Below are 17613 nucleotides of genomic sequence, written 5' to 3'. Positions count from 1 at the left end.
CTTTAAAACTACAGTATTCAAATAAATAAATAAAACTACAGTCTTCAGTGACATGTCAAATCTTTCCAAAAAACAATTTTGGCAGTAAACATTAACTCTGTTGAAAATACTATTTATACAATCTCCAAAAATAATTTAACCCAAAACTAAACATGTAAGAAAATTAAATTTCATATCTGTTGTCAAGTTAACCTTTTAAAATAGGTATGTAATTGACACACATGAACAGATAAATGGGAATGATGAGAAGGAATTTACTGAAGAACTACGAACAGTTAATACAAATGAAAATATGTTCAACCTGATTGCTAATAATGAAAATGCCAATGTAAAGTGAGTTTTATTTTGATTTTTCTTGCCTATCAGAATGGCTAAAAATTTGAGACTTCCCTGCTGGTACAGTGGGTAAGAATCCACCTACCAATGCAGGGGACATGGGTTCAACCCCTAGTCAGGAAGATTCTATGCACCGAGGAGCGACTAAGCCCACATGCCACAATTACTGAAGCCTGCACACTCCACGGCCCGAGGGCCACAATCAATGAGCCCCTGTGCTGCAACTACCGAAGCCCAAGTGCCTAGAGCCTGTGTACCGCAACCAGAGAAAGCCCGCACAGAGCAACGAAGACCCAGCGCAGCCAAAAATAAATAAATGAATAAAAAACAGAATAAAATATTTAGTTTGGGGGGAAGAGAAAGGAGAAGAGGAAAGGCACTGATAAAAGGGTCTAAGATGAGTAAGTTCTGGAGACCTAAAGTACAGCATGATGACTATAGTTAATAATAAAGTATTGCATACCTGAAATTTGCTCAGAGTGTGAAGCACTCCATATTTTTAAATATCATATATTAATGGATATATAGAGAATTCAGAAAAATGGTACCGATGATACTATGTGCAGGGCAGCAGAGGAGACAGAGACATAAAGAACAGACTTTTGGACTCAGTGGGAGAAGGAGAAGGCAGAATGATTTAAGAGAACAGCACTGAAACATATACACTACCATACATAAAACAGACAGCCAGTGAGAGTTTTACATATGATGCAGGGAACCCAGAGTCGGTGCTCCGTGACAACCTGCGGGGATGTGGCAGGGAGGGAGGTGAGAGGAGGTTTCAGGAGGGAGGGGACACATGTATGCCTATGGCCGATTCACGTTGCTATATGGCAAAAACCATCACAATATTGTAATTATCCTCCAATTAAAAGAAAGAAAGAAAGAAAATTAAGGAGTTCCCTGCTGGCCCAGTGGTTAGAATTCCAGGCTTTCACTGCTGTGGCCTGGTTTCAATCCCTGGTGGGAAAACCACCACAAACTGTGCAGCACGGCCAAAAAAAAAAGAAATGAAAAAATAATTTAAACAACGAAGCTCTATATAAATGTTCATATCTGCTGATCCAGTGATTTCATTCTTTCTCTACATTTCTTTTCATTGCGGTATAGCTGAATTACAATGCTGTATTACTGCTATACGGCAAAGTGACTCAGCTATATACACATACACACACACACACACACATTATTTTTCATATTCTCTTCCACTATGGTTTATCATAGGATATTGAAAGTAGCAGTCATTTCATTTTAAAAGAAGAAAGTAACACATGCAAAACCTGTGTGGCAGCATTAAGCCTAATGGTTAAATAATTTGAAACCAACAACAAAGGAATCCTTAGCTCAGTTGTTAACTTTTCTGGGTGGGCCATGACACGTGGCTTGCAGGACCTTCCCCACCAGGGATAGAACCTGGGCTGATGGCAGTGAAAGTGCCAAGTCCTAACCACAAGACCACCAGGGAATCCCCCTTAGTTCAGTTTATTTTCATAAACAGGCACTGTTTAGTGGGGAGAATAAAGAGGTAAATAAGCTACAGAGGGGAAAAGTGCCCTGAAGAGACATGGACAAAGTGCTTTGGGATCACTCAAGGTAAGGATGAATCATTAACCTTTTCTGCCAATTTCTGACCTTTTCTGCCAATTTCTGACCTTTCTGCCAATTTCTGTATTTCCAACCTAAATACAAAGAAGAGCGTAAGCAGCTGGGTAGACAGAATCAAGTATTTTGGTTATCTGCTAGATGAGACTTGCAGGGTCATGGTGGGCTAAGACAGTTCTTTATAAGAGATGATGTTGAGTTCCATCAGAATCAGCCATCCACAAAGGAAACAAACAAACTAAGCAATGTAATTAAGTTCTGTCAGATAATCATAAAATTGCTATTTACCCTTAAAACAGTCAAGAGCTATTTTAAAAATACTCCTGGAAATGTGGCTAACAAGTTCACATTTGAGAGAATAAATACAGAGAATATTTAACAATGGAGGCTGTTTTATTAAGTCACAGATTTGACTCAAGATAAAATCTGATTTTAAATGTACACTTGAAAAAAATCCATTAGCATCACATACTACAAATAAATTTCTAAATTCAATGCACTGACAATATGTACCCTGAGAGGTTTGTCTTACCACTCAGTACCCTGGAACTGAAGGATGCACTTTAAACCAGAGTTCACTCCCTTGTACTGATCACAGTATTAATCCATTTCCTTGCCAGGTATAATCATATCTTTTCTCATATTTACTAAACACTCTACAGTTTTACAAAGACCTCTCACATACATTATCCTGATACTTTTGAAGAAATGGTTACTAGCTCCATTTTATAAATGAGGAAACTAAAGGTCAGCTGACTTGGATATTCACCTCTAGGAAGTGATGGAGCTGAAATTAGGATCCAGGTTTTCAGATTCCAAAGGTAGTAAATACACTACTTTGAATAAATGTCAGAACTTTCAGACTGTAAAAACAAACATCTGGTACTTTAAATATAATAGAGAAGTTAAACTGAAAACTAAGCTTGAATCTGAAAGCTGTGTGGTTTCAACCACCTCTTCCCTTAAAAAATCAATCACTTATTTTTATTAGTTGGAGGCTAATTACTTTACAATATTGCAGTGGTTTTTGTCATACAGTGACATGAATCAGCCATGGATTTACATGTATTCCCCATCCCGATCCCCCCTCCCACCTCCCTCTCCACCTGATTCCTCTGGGTCTTCCCAGTGCACCAGGCCCGAGCACTTGTCTCATTCATCCAGCCTGGGCTGGTGATCTGTTTCACCCTAGATAGTATACATGTTTCGATGCTGTTCTCTCTAAACATCCCACCCTCGCCTTCTCCCACTAATAAAAATAACTGAAAAAAAAAAAAAAAGAAAGTAATTGGGAAACTTCGTACAAATTTTAAAAAAAAATACCAAAATACTTATTAATTTCCATAGTTCATCCAAATGGAATTTCATTAGGAAATGATAAACAAGAAGGAAAAATGTAATTTTACCAGGTTTTTATCCAAATAAAAAGTTTCTTTTCAATAAGAAAAAAAAAAAAAATCAATCACTAGACACACTTCCTCTCTTAAAACTCCTCGGAATACCACAGAAGTCCTAGAATTTGAGAAAGCAACTAATCCAGACCCTTAAAGAGATGAGAAAATTGAAGCACAAGATACGTGACTTGCTCTGAGTCTCCCATTACAACATAGTGTGTCTTCTCAGGCCCACATCAACAGAATTCAAAAACGTCTGAGAACTGGTGGAGACAGAATGGATAGCTGACTGGGTAATCTGTCCAACCTCAGTAGAGTCCTGAGGTTCGACAGCCCTTTTTGCTCATCTGCTCATCTCTGGTGGCCCTCTTACTTTTTCCATGACTGCTACTCCAAACTTTTAACACTCTTTGGAGTGGCTTGCTTCAGGGCCGGAGGCACTGAGGACAGCAATGCATGCATGGGACCTCTTGAAGGAGGTCGCCATTCTCTTCATTCCCTCCACCATTGTTTGGCCTCAGGTCAAGCAACAGAGAAACAACACAGCTCCGCCCATCAACAGAAAATTGGATTAAAGATTTACTGAAGCATGGCCAAGCCCATCAGAACAAGACCCAGTTTCCCTCTCAGTCAGTCTTTCCCATCAGGAAGGTTCCATAAGCCTCTTATCCTTATCCATCAGAGGGAAGACAGAATGAAAACCACAATCACAGAAAACTAACCAAACTGATCACATGGACCACAGCCTTGTCTAGCTCAATGAAACTATGAGCCATGCTGTGTAGGGCCACCCAAGACGGACAGGTCATAGCAGAGAGTTCTGACAAAACGTGGTCCACTGGAGAAGGGAATGGCAAATCACTTCAGTATTCTTGCCTTGAGAACCCCATGAACAGTATGAAAAGGCAAAAAGGTATGACACTGAAAGATGAACTCCCCAGGTTGGTAGGTGCCCAGTATGATCCTGGAGAAGAGTGGAGAAATAACTCCAGAAAGAATGAAGAGACAGAGCCAAAGCAAAAACAACACCCAGTTGTGGATGTGATGGGTGATGGAAGTTAAGCCTGATGTTGTAAAAAGCAATATTGCATAGGTACCTGGAATTTTAGGTCCATGAATCAAGGCAAATTGGAAATGGTCAAACAGTAGATGGCAAGAGTGAACATCGACATTCCAGGAATCAGTGAACTAAAATGGACTGGAGTGGGTGAATTTAACTCAGATACCATTATATCTACTACTGTGGGTAGCAATCCCTTAGAAGAAATGGAGTAGCCATCATAGTCAACGAAGAGTCCAAAATGCAGTACTTGGATGCAGTCTCAAAAACAACAGAATGATCTCTGTTCATTTCCAAGGCAAACCATTCAATATCACAGTGATCCAAGTCTATGCCCCGACCAGTAATGCTGAAGAAGCTGAAGCTAAATGGTTCTATGAAGACCCACAAGACCTTCCAGAACTAACATCCAAAAAAGATGTCCTCTTCATTATAGGGGACTGGAATGCAAAAGTAGGAAGTCAAGAGCTACCTGGAGTAACAGGTAAATTTGGCCCTGGAGTACAAGATGAAGCAGGTCAAAGGCTAACAGAGTTTTGCCAAGAGAACACACTGGTCATAGCAAACACTTTCTTCCAACAACATAAGAGAAGACTCTACACATGGACATCACCAGATGGTCAATACCAAATCAGATTGCTTATACTGTTTGCAGCCAAAGATGGAGAAGCTCTATACAGTTAGGAAAAAAAAAGACCAGGAACTGATTGTGGCTCAGATCATGCACTCCTTATTGCCAAATTCAGACTTAAATTGAAGAAAGTAGGGAAAATCACTAGACCATTCAAGTATGACCTAAATCAAATCCCTTACAATTATACAGTGGAAGTGACAAATAGATTCAAGGGATTAGATCTGATAGACAGAGTGCCCGAAGAACTATGGATGGAGGTTCGTTACACCGTACAGGAGGCAGTGATCAAGACCATTCCCAAGAAAAAGAAATGCAAAACGGCAAAAGGGTTGTCTGACAAGACCTTACAAATAGCTGAGAAAAGAAGAGAAGCTAAAGGCAAAGGAGAAAAGGAAAGATATACCTATTTGAATGCAGAGTTCAAAAGAATATCAAGGAGAGATAAGAAAGCCCTTCTCAGTGATCAATGCAAAGAAATAGAGGAAAACAACAGAATGGGAAAGACTAGAGATCTCTTCAAGAAAATCAGAGACACCAAGGGAACAGTTCACGCAAAGATGAGCACAATAAAGGACAGAAATGGTGTGGACCTAACAGAAGCAGAAGATATTAAGAAGATGTGGCAAGTATACATAGAAGAACTATCCAAAAACAACTTCACGACCCAGATAACCACGATGGTGTGATCACTCACCTAGAGCCAGACATCCTGGAATGTGAAGTCAAGTGGGCCTTAGGAAGCATCACTACAAACAAAGCTAGTGGATGTGATGGAATCCCAGTTGAGCTATTTCAAATCCTAAAAGATGATGCTATTAAAGTGCTGCACTCAATATGCCAGCAAATCTGGAAAACTCAGCAGTGGCCACAGAACTGGAAAAGGTCAGTTTTCATTCCAATCCCAAAGAAAGACAATGCCAAAGAATGCTCAAGCTACCACACAATTGCACTCATCTCACATGCTAGCAATGCTCATAATTCTCCAAGTCAGGCTTCAAGTGTGAACCGTGAACTTCCAGCAGTACGTGAACTATGAACTTCCAGATTTTCAAGCTGGATTTAGAAAAGGCAGATGAACCAGAGATCAAACTCCTAACATCCGCTGGATCATAGAAACAGCAAGAGAGTTCCAGAAAAACATCTACTTTTGCTTTATTGACTATACCAAAGCCTTAGACTGTGTGGATCACAACAAACTGGAAAATTCTTAAAGAGAAGGGAATACCAGACCACCTGACCTGCCTCCTGAGAAATCTGTATGCAGGTCAAGACCCAACAGTTAGAACTGGACATGGAACAACAGACTGGTTCCAAATCAGGAAAGGAGTACGTCAAAGCTGTTTATTGTCACCCTGCTTATTTAACTTATATGCAGAGTATATCATGTGAAATGCCAGGCTGGATGAAGCACAAGCTGGAATCAAGATTGCCAGAAGAATTATCAATAACCTCAGATATGTAGATGACACTACCCTTATGGCAGAAAGCAAAGAACTAAAGAGCTTCTTGATGAAAGTGCTGTGAAACAGCTGGCTTAAAACTCAACATTCAGAAAACTAACATCATGACATCCATTCCCATCACTTCATGGCAAACAGATGGGGAAACAATGGAAACAGTGACAGACTTTATTTTTTGGGCTCCAAAATCACTGCAGATGGTGAATGCAGCCATGAAATTAAAAGACGCTTGCTCCTTGGAAGAAAAGCTATGACCAACCTAGACAACATATTAAAAATAAGAGACATTAGCTTGCCAACAAAGGTCCATCTAGTCAAAGCTATAATTTTTCCAGTAGTCATGTATGGATATGAGAGTTGGACTATAAAGAAAGCTGAGTGCTGAAGAATTGATGCTTTTGAACTGTGGTGTTGGAGAAGACTCTTGAGAGTCCCTTGGACTGCAAGGAGACCAACCAGTCAATCCTAAAGGAAATCAATCCTGAATATTCATTGGAAGGGCTGATGCTGAAGCTGAAACTCCAATACTTTGGCCACCTGATGCAAAGAAAAGACTCTGATGCTGGGAAGATTGAAGGTGGGAGAAGGGGACGACAGAGGATGAGATAGTTGGATGGCATCACCAACTCGATGGACATGAGTTTGAGTAGGCTCCAGGAGTTGGTGACTGACAGGGAAGCCTGGCGTGCTGTAGTCCATGGGGTCACAAAGAGTCAGACACAACTGAGTGACTGAACTGAACTGGAGTCCTCTAGCCCACTCTATCCTTTGATCATTCTGCAGATAACTCATTCATTCAGAAAGGAAAATATTCTTTTTTTTAGAAAGGAAAATATTAAAAAAGAAGAAATCATAAAGCATTAACAGACCCTATAGGTAGAAATTATTAAACTTTGAAGTCAATATATATCTGGGTTCCAGATTTCTTCAGTTCCATAAAGGTGTCTTTTGGAAATTTAATCTCTCTGAGCCATACCTCCCTTCAGCTGTCAAATGGGAATATCTAACCAAGCTATGGGCTTCCCAGGTGGCGCTAGTAGGAAAGAACCCGCCTGCCAATGCAGGAGACACAAGAGACATGGGCTTGATCTCTGAGTCAGGAAGATCCCTGCAGGAGAGCATAACAACCTACTGTAGTATTCTTGCCTGGAGAATCCCATGGATAGAGGAGCCTGGAGGGCTACAGTCCACAGGGTCACAAAGAGTCAGACGTGACTTAGCAAGCACGCACGCACCCAAGTTATAGAATTTTTGTAAAATTAAATGAAACAGCACACAGAAAAGTGCCTAGATCAGTGGGTACAAAATAGGCTGATGGGAAGACTTCTCTGGCAGTCCAGTGGTTGACTTTTTCTTCCAGTGTAGGGACTCCAGGGTCAATCCCTGGTTGGGAAGATGAAATCCTAGGTGTCTCTCAGCCAAAAAAAAAAAAAAGAACCAAAAACAGAAACAATATTGTAACAAACTAAAAATCAGCTGTTGGTAACTTACTCCAAATTCAACTTTCACTTTGATCATTTCCAAATATATCTTCTTCTATCCCTTCTTCATGTTTCCTTTTCAAGGATCACCTCTCTATGAGCTTTGATTTTATCTCCTCCCAAGGTTTCTCTATTATCTTCCTTTTCTTTTGTGTAGATCTTCAGTACCTGCTCCTCCACTGGCTCCTTTTCTTTTCTTTAAACATGTCAAGTCTCTCTCATCTTTTAAAATCAAAACAAAACCAAAAAAAAAAGGCTCTCAATCCTACCTCCTATTTAGCACTTATGCTAAATATGCTCCTAAACCCTCTAATCTATCCTGAAAATAGCAAACAATTAGCTGTCAAAACAGATCAGATTATATCAATTTCCTACTAAAAAACTTTTGATGGTTTAGCAATTCCTTAATCATAAAAGCTAACGTCATTTTTTTCTTTTTTTGCGGGGTGGGGGGGTGGGGCGGGCAGACCTTTGCACAGTTTGCAGGATCTTAGTTCCCCAACCAGAGGATGAATTCAGGTCACAGCAGTAAAAGTGCTAAACCCTAACCACAGAGCCAGCAGGGAGCTCCCGCAGCCTGAAGTCTTCAACAAGCACCCAGAATCTTTCTCAGCATGTAGCCATCAATTGCTCCTTTCACCAGACACTGCACTTTTCAACTTCTCAGTCCCACTGGTCCAGAGACCCCTAAGAACTGCACAACTTTCTAGAATGATGTGCATATGCTTGCTCATATGCACTTTTCCGGGAAGAAAAATCTATTGCTATTCTCAAATTTTCTAGAGGAGGAGGGGTACCTGAACCAAAAAAAAAAAAAAAAAATGTAAAAACCAACTGTAATTACCTTTAGCCGTATCAGACACATACCTTATACTTTAGCATCTCCATTCCTATACTCAAACTGCCCCCTCTGGCTGGAATAACTTTAACTGTTCTTATTAATCCCTCCAGAACAAGCTCAAAAAAAAAAAAAAAAAATTAACTTCCTCTCTAATGCCTTCTTTCACTGTCTACCAGAACAGAATCATTCAGTCCCTTATCGTATCAATATAGCACACCCCTATTTAACACTCACTAGCCTATTAGGTGTTGTAATGTTATAAGCTTTAAGGCAGAAGCTATATACCTTCATACCTTTGTACCGCTGGAACATAGCCCAGGTACCAAGCACATGATGGGCAAAACAAAAATATCTGCTGAGTAAAAGATCCATTTTAGCACTCAACTGTTGTCTATTTTTGTTACTCATTCACTCAATCACCAAACATTTTTGAAGTTCCAATGCAATACCTGAAGCTGTGTGCTAAGCAGTAAGGATGTAGATTAGGGCATGGCACCTGACATTAAGACAGTTATTAATAACCTGTGACAATATAGAATAAGAATGGTCTTATTTGATAGGTTTGATAGGTTTAAAAAGGCCTACATGAAGGGTTATGGTAGCCCTGTAAAGATGTGTCTAATAGTCACAGAAGGTTTACCAATGGGACATCAGGTTCTCTCAGAACAGAGAATCCAGCCATTCTGTCTTTTCTTTACAAACAACTTTCCCCCAATGTTCCTTTTCCTTTTCTAATAGTAGTAACAGTAACTTACCACAGGAATGTGGAAAGGTACAATGCAACCAAATTTTTATCCTACTTGATTCTGGAAACAATTCAAACTAGGTAGAATAGGAATCATTACACCTATGGTAAAGATGAGAAAACTAAAGATCAAAGAGCTTACTGCTGAAAACTGCACACTACATAAGAGAGGATTTATTTAATATTTATTTACAGTCTTACTACTACATTCTCACCACCACCACCACCACACCCCCGCCCAATCCACCCCTAATCACTTTGTAAGCCCCAAAGAAAAAAGATTTTTGTTCTCATTGCTTTCTTCTCAGGCACTGCAAAAAAGCTTAAAACACAACAGGCTCTCAATAAATATTCATTGACTGAATTGATCTGAAACAGAGTAGACCAACAGCAAAAACACAAGTTAAAAAAACTCCTTTCCATTATGATGGTTTAATAAAAGATTTAAAACAGGCTTCTACTAGTTAGAAAGGCTAGACTAATTGTATTGACTCAATTCCACTGGCATGTAATGCATTTTATCTAAGAAGAATTTAAGGAGGTGAAGTAGGTTTCTATTTCTGATGTCACATTCATGGCATGTACTGACATAAACCCAAGGCTTACACTGCAAGTCTGAGACTGATCAAAGGTTTTCTTAAGAGCAACAACTAAGAAAGTACTTTCTTGTGTCTTGACTCTTTGACTAGAAAAATATATGAATGTCAGTCTTTCTTCAATAGCCAAAGCTGCTGTAAATATGGTCTCCAACATACTTCTTAATGTCTTTAAGCAAATATTAGTCAAAACCGTTTAGTAAATAAAACTTTGAATAACCATTAGTCAAAACCACAGCTCAATAACTCATCATCCTTCCCCACCTCCGGGGCCCCATAAAACTGCCATTCTGCCTAGGCACAAGGATCCCGGCAGACCATAAGACAAGGCGATGGAAGCAATGTTCAGCATGTCTTTTCGAAATGACATTGTTTGTGGTTCTAGAAACTCTTAAAAATCAGGTGCTGCAATTGAAAATATTTCCATTATTTTTCTCCGATATTTAAATTTCAGCAAATCACAAGCTGTTGCCGGTGTTATGATAAATAACTGCAATAGGTGTGAGGTAATGTATGATAGAGTACTGGATCTGGAGTAAGGTTCACTTGACTGTATCCTACCCAGGTTAGCTTTGTGACCTCCAGCAAGTCACTTAACATTTCAGAGGCTGTAAACATAACACTTTATAGCTGTAAAATGAGAGAACCACCATCTCGAAGTGAGAATTCAATCATATAATGTAGGATTTTCCTGGTGGTACAGTCGGTAAGAATCTGCCTGCCAATGCAAGGGACACGGGTTCAATCCCTGGTCCGGGAAGATTCTATGTAACTCGGAGCAACAAAGCCTACAGCCCATGCTCTGCAACAAAAAAGCCACTGCAATGAGAAACCCTCACACTGTAACGAAGAATAGCCCCCACTCACTGCAACTAGAGAAAGCCTGCATGCAGCACAGCCAAAAAAAAAAAAAAAAATTATATAATGTATATGAACTACTTTTAAAAAACAGCACTGTATGAATTCCCTGGCAATCCAGTAGTTAGGACTCTGCACTTCCACTGCAGGGGGGCATGGGTTTGAGCCCTGGTAGGGGAGCTAAGGAGAAGGCAATGGCAACCTACTCCAGTACTCTCGCCTGGAAAATCCCATGGACGAAGGAGCCTGGTAGGCTACAGTCCATGGGGTTGCTAAGAGTTTCAGACAGGACTGAGCGACTTCACTTTCACTTTTCCTTTCATGCATTGGAGAAGGAAATGGCAACCCACTCCGATGTTCTTGCCTGGAGAATCCCAGTGATGGGGGAGCCTGGTGGGCTGCCGTCTATGGGGTCGCACAGAGTCGGACACGACTGAAGCGACTTAGCAGCAGCAGCAGAGGAACTAAATCTTGCAAGCCAGGTGGCGAGGCCCCCCAAAAAGGCACTGATAGCACTGTCATGTTTGAACAAATAATTAACAGTCAAGTTCTAGAGTAATTCTGTGGTTGCTTCTTCAAAGCAGAGTCAGAAAAACACAATCCCCACTCATTAACAGATTACGAATCGAACATTTCCTATTTCCAGTAGTCAGATATGGATGTGAGAGTTGGGCCATAAAGAAGGTTGAGCTCGGAACAACTGATGCTTTCAAACTGGGGTGCTGGAAGAGACTATTGACAGTCCCTTGGACAGCAAGGAAATCAAACCAGTCAATCTTAAAGGAAATCAACCCTGAATATTCATTGGAAGGACTGATGCTGAAGCTGAAGATGCAATACTCTGGCCACCTGATGCGAAGAGCCAACTCATTGGAAAAGACCCTGATGCTGGGAAAGACTGAAGGCAGGAGAAGGGGAAGACAGAGGACGAGATCGTTGGATAACATCAGAAACTCAATGAACATGAATTTGAGCAAACTCCGGAAGATAGTAAAGGACAGGAAAGCCTGGCGTGCTGCAGTCCAAGGGGTCGCAGAGAGTCCGACCAACTGGATTTAGCAACTGAAGAACAACAAACCCCTACACAGTATCAGTAACACAATTTGGGAGTCTCAGCGGTAAATCACTTCTATTAAAAGAGTTAGCTTTCTAGAAGCCACTAGGTTTCTGGTTTCTCTATAAAGCAGGTCCTTCTATTAATGGACGTCTGCTTTCAACTTTTGTTTTAAGCAGAAGTAAAACGTGGGATTTGCGGGGAATAGGGGGCGGTTGGATGAACTACTGTAGACTTTTTCTGCGTGCTGTGATGAAGAGGCTGCTCGCTGCCCCAGAAATCACTTTCTCTTCTCCGAGATTCTAAAGGTATGTGAACTACCATTCTGGCCATTCGCATAGGTTCTGTGATTTCCTCGATCACAGCCGTGACCCATACAGGCAGAGCAGCAAATCCGATTCTTTCCCGGTTTCTCTGGGAGCGGGACTCGCTTCTTTCCCATAGGCCCATCCCCCTATCGAGAAAAATGCCTGGAGGAGATTAGTGTCGTGAGGCCACCCGGGGCTGACATTTAAGAGTTGGACAATAAACTCGAGGTTTTCGGCAGAAACTCCGTCTGCCTCGCCTGTGCTCCGAAGCCTTCGAGCTGCCCAGCTGGGATGCAGAGGTATGAGGGAGGGCAGGTTTGAAAAATGGACTTCGACCCGATCTGGTTACAGTGACCGGATTCCCAGGGACCGGCCCCCCATCAAGGAATGGCCCGGCGAGCTCCCCCGAGGAGGTGACTCCATGCCCGGGCACAAAGGGGCGAAAAGCTGCCGAGACAAAAGGGCCCCGCCAAGTCGGTGGGCGGAGAGGGCAAGCCCGCGCGGGGCGCGCCGCAGGCGGGGAAGCCACGGGAGACGGTTGTGGGAGGGCGGAGGAGGCGGCGGCGGCCATCGCCCGCCCCGCCCTGGCTCGAAGCGACCCCGGCCCGGCCGTTACCCTCGCCCGCACCGCAAGCCCCTCGCGGAGCCGAGAGCGCGGCCCGAGCCTACCCGGCACCCGCAGGCCGACCCTGTGCACTTCCCGCTCACTTTCCTTTACTCGCCAAACTCACCCGGGGCTCCGCCGCCGCCGCCTCAGCCTCCACAGCAGTTTCCCCCGGAAATCCTACCTGGCCTGCCGGCCGCCAGGCTAGCCACAGGCTTCGGCCCCCAGGAGGGGGGAAAGGCAGCGGGAGGGACAGCGAGGGGTAGGAAGTGCCGCCGCGGGGGCTCATGGGACTTGTAGTCTCTGAGAGGAGCCGGCTACGGCGGGGGCCGGACAAAATGGCGGGAACCTGTCTCTCAGCTCTGGGCTGGTCGTTCCCATACGGCGTCTCTCAGCATGCGCCGCCCGCTGCATGTAAGAGAGGCTGGGGGCACTTTTCCTGGTCCGGGGGAGGACAAAGGCATTTGGACTTGGAAGGAGAGAGTTCAGTACTGGGCTTCAGGGGGTGCTCAGGGTGCAGGTGTGCTCTTATAGAAATCTGTGTCCAACCCCTGTCCGGCTGAATTTCTATTATGAAGTGAAGTGAAGCCGCTCAGTCGTGTCCGGCTCTGTGCGACCCCATGGACTGTAGCCTACCAGGTTCCTCCTTCCATGGGATTTTCCAGATAGCAATAATCTTACCAAAGTGGTGGCGTGTGGGGGTGGGGTGAGGGGGTGTGAAACAAGACTATTGAGGGTCAGTTTGAAATGCAGTACACTTAAAAGCAAGTTCTCCTCGATTTTTGTGCATAAGGAAGAAACCCAGGATTCCTTTTTATTATCTCCTTCAGCCGCTTAAGTCCAGTCATCCCTGTTCCTTATCAGTTTTCCCACTACTATCTAGGGGAACACACCATCACCTTTCCAAATTTCTTTAGTTTCAGGCCTCTAGGCAGTCCACACCCTTCAAACACCTTCCTTCCCACTGCCAGAGGATCTTTCTAAATGCCAAACCCATTGTGTCTCAAATAAGTTAGACCTAAATGTAAAACTTTGAGCTACAAAACTTCTAGAGTAAAATACAGGAGAAAATTCGTGTGACTTTCAAACACACAATAAAGGAGACAAACTGATAAAACTGCACATCATCAGACTTAACATTTCTGCTCTTTAAAACACGGTTATGAAAATGAAAAGGCAAGCCAAAGACCTGGGTGAAATGGTAGCAAAACCTATAGCCAACAAAGGACTAGTATCTACAACACACAAAGAACTCTTTCAACTCAAGACAAACAGCCTAGTTAAAAAAGAAAAAAAGATTTGAACAGAGACACTTTATCAAAGATGATAAATGGATGGCAAATAAATGCATAAAAGATATTAAGGAAATGCAAATTAAAACCACAGTAAGATAACATTACACACCCACTGAGATGGCAAACATTAAAAAGACTGGCAGTTATCAAGTGTTAGCAAGACTGTAGTGCAACGGGAATTCTCATTCATTGCTGGTGGGATTGTAAGATGATACAGCCACTCTGAGAAACAGTCTGGCAGTTTCTTTAAAAATTAAATATACATCTACCATATGGCCCAACCATTTACCTACATTAGGTATTTACGCAAGAAAATGAAAGTGTACATCTGCAGAAAGACTTGAAGGTGAATGTTCACAGCAGCTTTATTTGTAACTAGCCAAAGACTGGAAACGACTCAAATGTGCTCCAAAAGGTAAATGGAAGGACTTCCCTGGTGGTCCAGTGGCTAAGACTCCATGCACCCAATGCAGAGGGTCCAGGTTCAATCCCTGGTCAGGGAACTAGATCTGACATGTTACAACTAAGTTCTCATCTGCAACTGAAAGATCCTGAGTGCCACAAGTAAGACGAGGCACAGCCAAGTAAATATATGTATATCTTAAAGTAAATGGGCATTTCCCTGATGGTACAGTGAATAAGAATCTCCCTGCCAATGCACGGGACACGGGTTCGATCCCTGGTCTGGGAAGATTCCACATGCTGCGGAGCAACTAAACCTGGATGCCACAGCTACTGAGCCTACGTCCTGCAGCTACTGAAGTCTGTGTGCCTAGAGCCTGCACTCAGCAGCAAGAGAAGGCCTTGTAATGCGAAGCCCTCGCACCGTAACTGAAGAGTACCCCACTTCTCTGAAACAGAGAAAAGCCAGCACAGTAACAATGACTCAGCCCAACCAAAACATAAATAAATAAATTTATAATAAAAAAGTAAATGAATATTTATACAATGGAATACTCTTCAGTAATAAAAAGGAATGAGCTACTAATACATATGACTTAATGATGAATCTTAATTACTGAGTGAAAGAAGTCAGACATAAAAGAGTATATCTGATCTGGTTACATTTACATAAATTCTAGGAATTATCCTGAAAAAAAAAACAGAATAAGTGGTTGCCTGGGGCCAAAGAAGCGGAAGCACAACAGTGTGGGATAATAAAGGAATTGAGGTAACTTTTGGGGTGACAGGTGTTGACTGAAAAAAAAATGCACAACATAAAAGTTGACGTTAATGTTTTATTTGGTTGATAAACCTGAGGACTTCACCCTGGGACACAATATCTCAGATAACTCTGAGAGACTGTTCTGAAGAGGCAAGGAGGGAGCCAGGATATGCAGGAGTTTTTGCAACAAAGACTAAGTAGTGGGAACATCAAAAGATTCAGTTCAGTTCGATTCAGTTCAGTTCAATTCAGTTCAGTCGCTCAGTCGTGCCCAACTCTTTGCAACCCCATGGGCTGCAGCACCCCAGGCTTCCCTGTCCATCACCAACTCCCAGAGCTTGCTTAAACTCGTGTCCATTGAGTCAGTGATGCCATCCAGCCATCTAATTATCTGTTGTGCCCTTCTCCTCCTGCCTTCAATCTTTTCCAGCATCAAGGTCTTTTCTAATAGGTCAGTTCTTTGCATCAGGTGGTCAAAGTATTGGAGCTTCAGTTTCAGCCCTTCCAATGAATATTCAGGACTGATTTCCTTTAGGATTGACTGGTTTGATCTCCTTGCTGTCCAAAGGACTCTCAAGAGTCTTTGCAACCCCACAGTTCAAAAGCATCAGTTCTTCCATGCTCTGCTTTCTTTACGGTTCAAATCTCACATCCATATATGACTACTGGAAAAAACATAGCTTTGACTAGATGAACCTTTATCGGCAGAGTAATGTCTCTGCTTTTTAGTATGCTACCTAGGTTGGTCATAACTTTTCTTCCAAGGAGCAAGCGTCTTTTAATTTCATGGCAGCAGTCACCATCTGCAGTGATTTTGGAGCCCAAGGAAAGAAAGTCTCTCACTGTTTCCATTGTTTCCCCATCTATTTGCCATGAAGTGATGGGGATGGATGCCATGATCTTAGTTTTCTAAATGTTGAGTTTTAAGCAAACTTTTTCACTCTCCTCTTTCACTTTCATCAAAGGGCTCTTTAGTTCCTCTTCGCTTTCTGCCATAAGGGTGGTTTCATCTGCATATCTGAGGTTATTGATATTTCTCCTGGCAATCTTGATTCCAGCTTGTGCTTCATCCAGTCCGGCATTTAGCATGATTTACTCTGCATATCATGCATACCCACGCCCGAGGTGAGGGGTGGCAGCCGAGAGGAGCAACCCCACGTCCAAGGAGCGGCTGCTGCGAGGGCATAGGAGGGCCGAGAGGAGCTACTCCACATTTGAGGTCAGGAGGGGGAGCCATGAGGAGATACCCCTCATCCAAGGTAAGGAGCAGCGGCTGCGCTTTGCTGGAGCAGCCGTGAACAGATACCCCACGTCCAAGGTAAGAGAAACCCAAGTAAAACGGTAGGTGTTGCGAGAGGGCATCAGAGGGCAGGCACACTGAAACCATAATCACAGAAAACCAGCCAATCTGATCACAGGACCACAGCCTTGTCTAACTCAACGAGACTGAGCCATGCCGTGGGGGGCCACCCAAGACGGACGGGTCATGGTGGAGAGGTCTGACAGAATGTGGTCCACTGGAGAAGGGAATGGCAAACCACTTCAGCGTTCTTGCCTTGAGAACACCATGAACAGTATGGAAAGGCAAAATGATAGGATACTGAAAGAGGAACTCCCCAGGTCGATAGGTGCCCAGTATGCTACTGGACATCAGTGGAGAAATAACTCCAGAAAGAATGAAGGGATGGACACAGCAAGATCCTCTATGACCCACCTCCCATAATATTGGAAATAAAAGCAAAAATAAACAAATGGGACCTAATGAAACTTAAAAGCTTTTGCACAACAAAGGAAACTATAAGCAAGGTGAAAAGACAGCCTTCAGAATGGGAGAGAATAATGGCAAACGAAGTAACAGACAAAGGATTAATCTCAAAAATATACAAGCAACTCCTGCAGCTCAATTCCAGAAAAATAAATGACCCAATCAAAAAATGGGCCAAAGATCTAAACAGACATTTCTCCAAAGAAGACATACAGATGGCTAACAAACACATGAGAAGATGCTCAACATCACTCATTATCAGAGAAATGAAAATCAAAACCACAGTGAGGTACCATTACACGCCAGTCAGAATGGCTGCTATCCAAAAGTCTACAAGCAATAAATGCTGGAGAGGGTGTGGAGAAAAGGGAACCCTCTTACACTGTTGGTGGGAATGCAAACTAGTACAGCCGCT

At 42.6% G+C, this 17613-nt stretch overlaps 1 protein-coding gene across 3 annotated transcripts in view; it reads right to left on the bottom strand.

Annotated features, from left to right (window-relative positions):
• Nucleotides 1-13228, bottom strand: part of PHACTR4 (phosphatase and actin regulator 4) — a 99737-nt gene extending 86509 nt beyond the window's left edge. For 2 of the 3 annotated variants that reach the window (XM_043909450.1, XM_043909451.1), the window contains exon 1: nt 13101-13228. The gene's annotated coding sequence lies outside the window, so the exon portion shown is untranslated. The remainder of the gene's footprint in view (nt 1-13100) is intronic. The other variant, XM_043909453.1, reaches the window with a different exon arrangement.
• Nucleotides 13229-17613: the final 4385 nt, after the last annotated feature.

Source organism: Cervus elaphus, chromosome 8, assembly GCF_910594005.1.
Source record: "Cervus elaphus chromosome 8, mCerEla1.1, whole genome shotgun sequence".
In the NCBI taxonomy this organism is placed as follows: Eukaryota; Metazoa; Chordata; class Mammalia; order Artiodactyla; family Cervidae; genus Cervus; species Cervus elaphus.
This window is presented reverse-complemented; position numbering and strand designations above follow the sequence as displayed.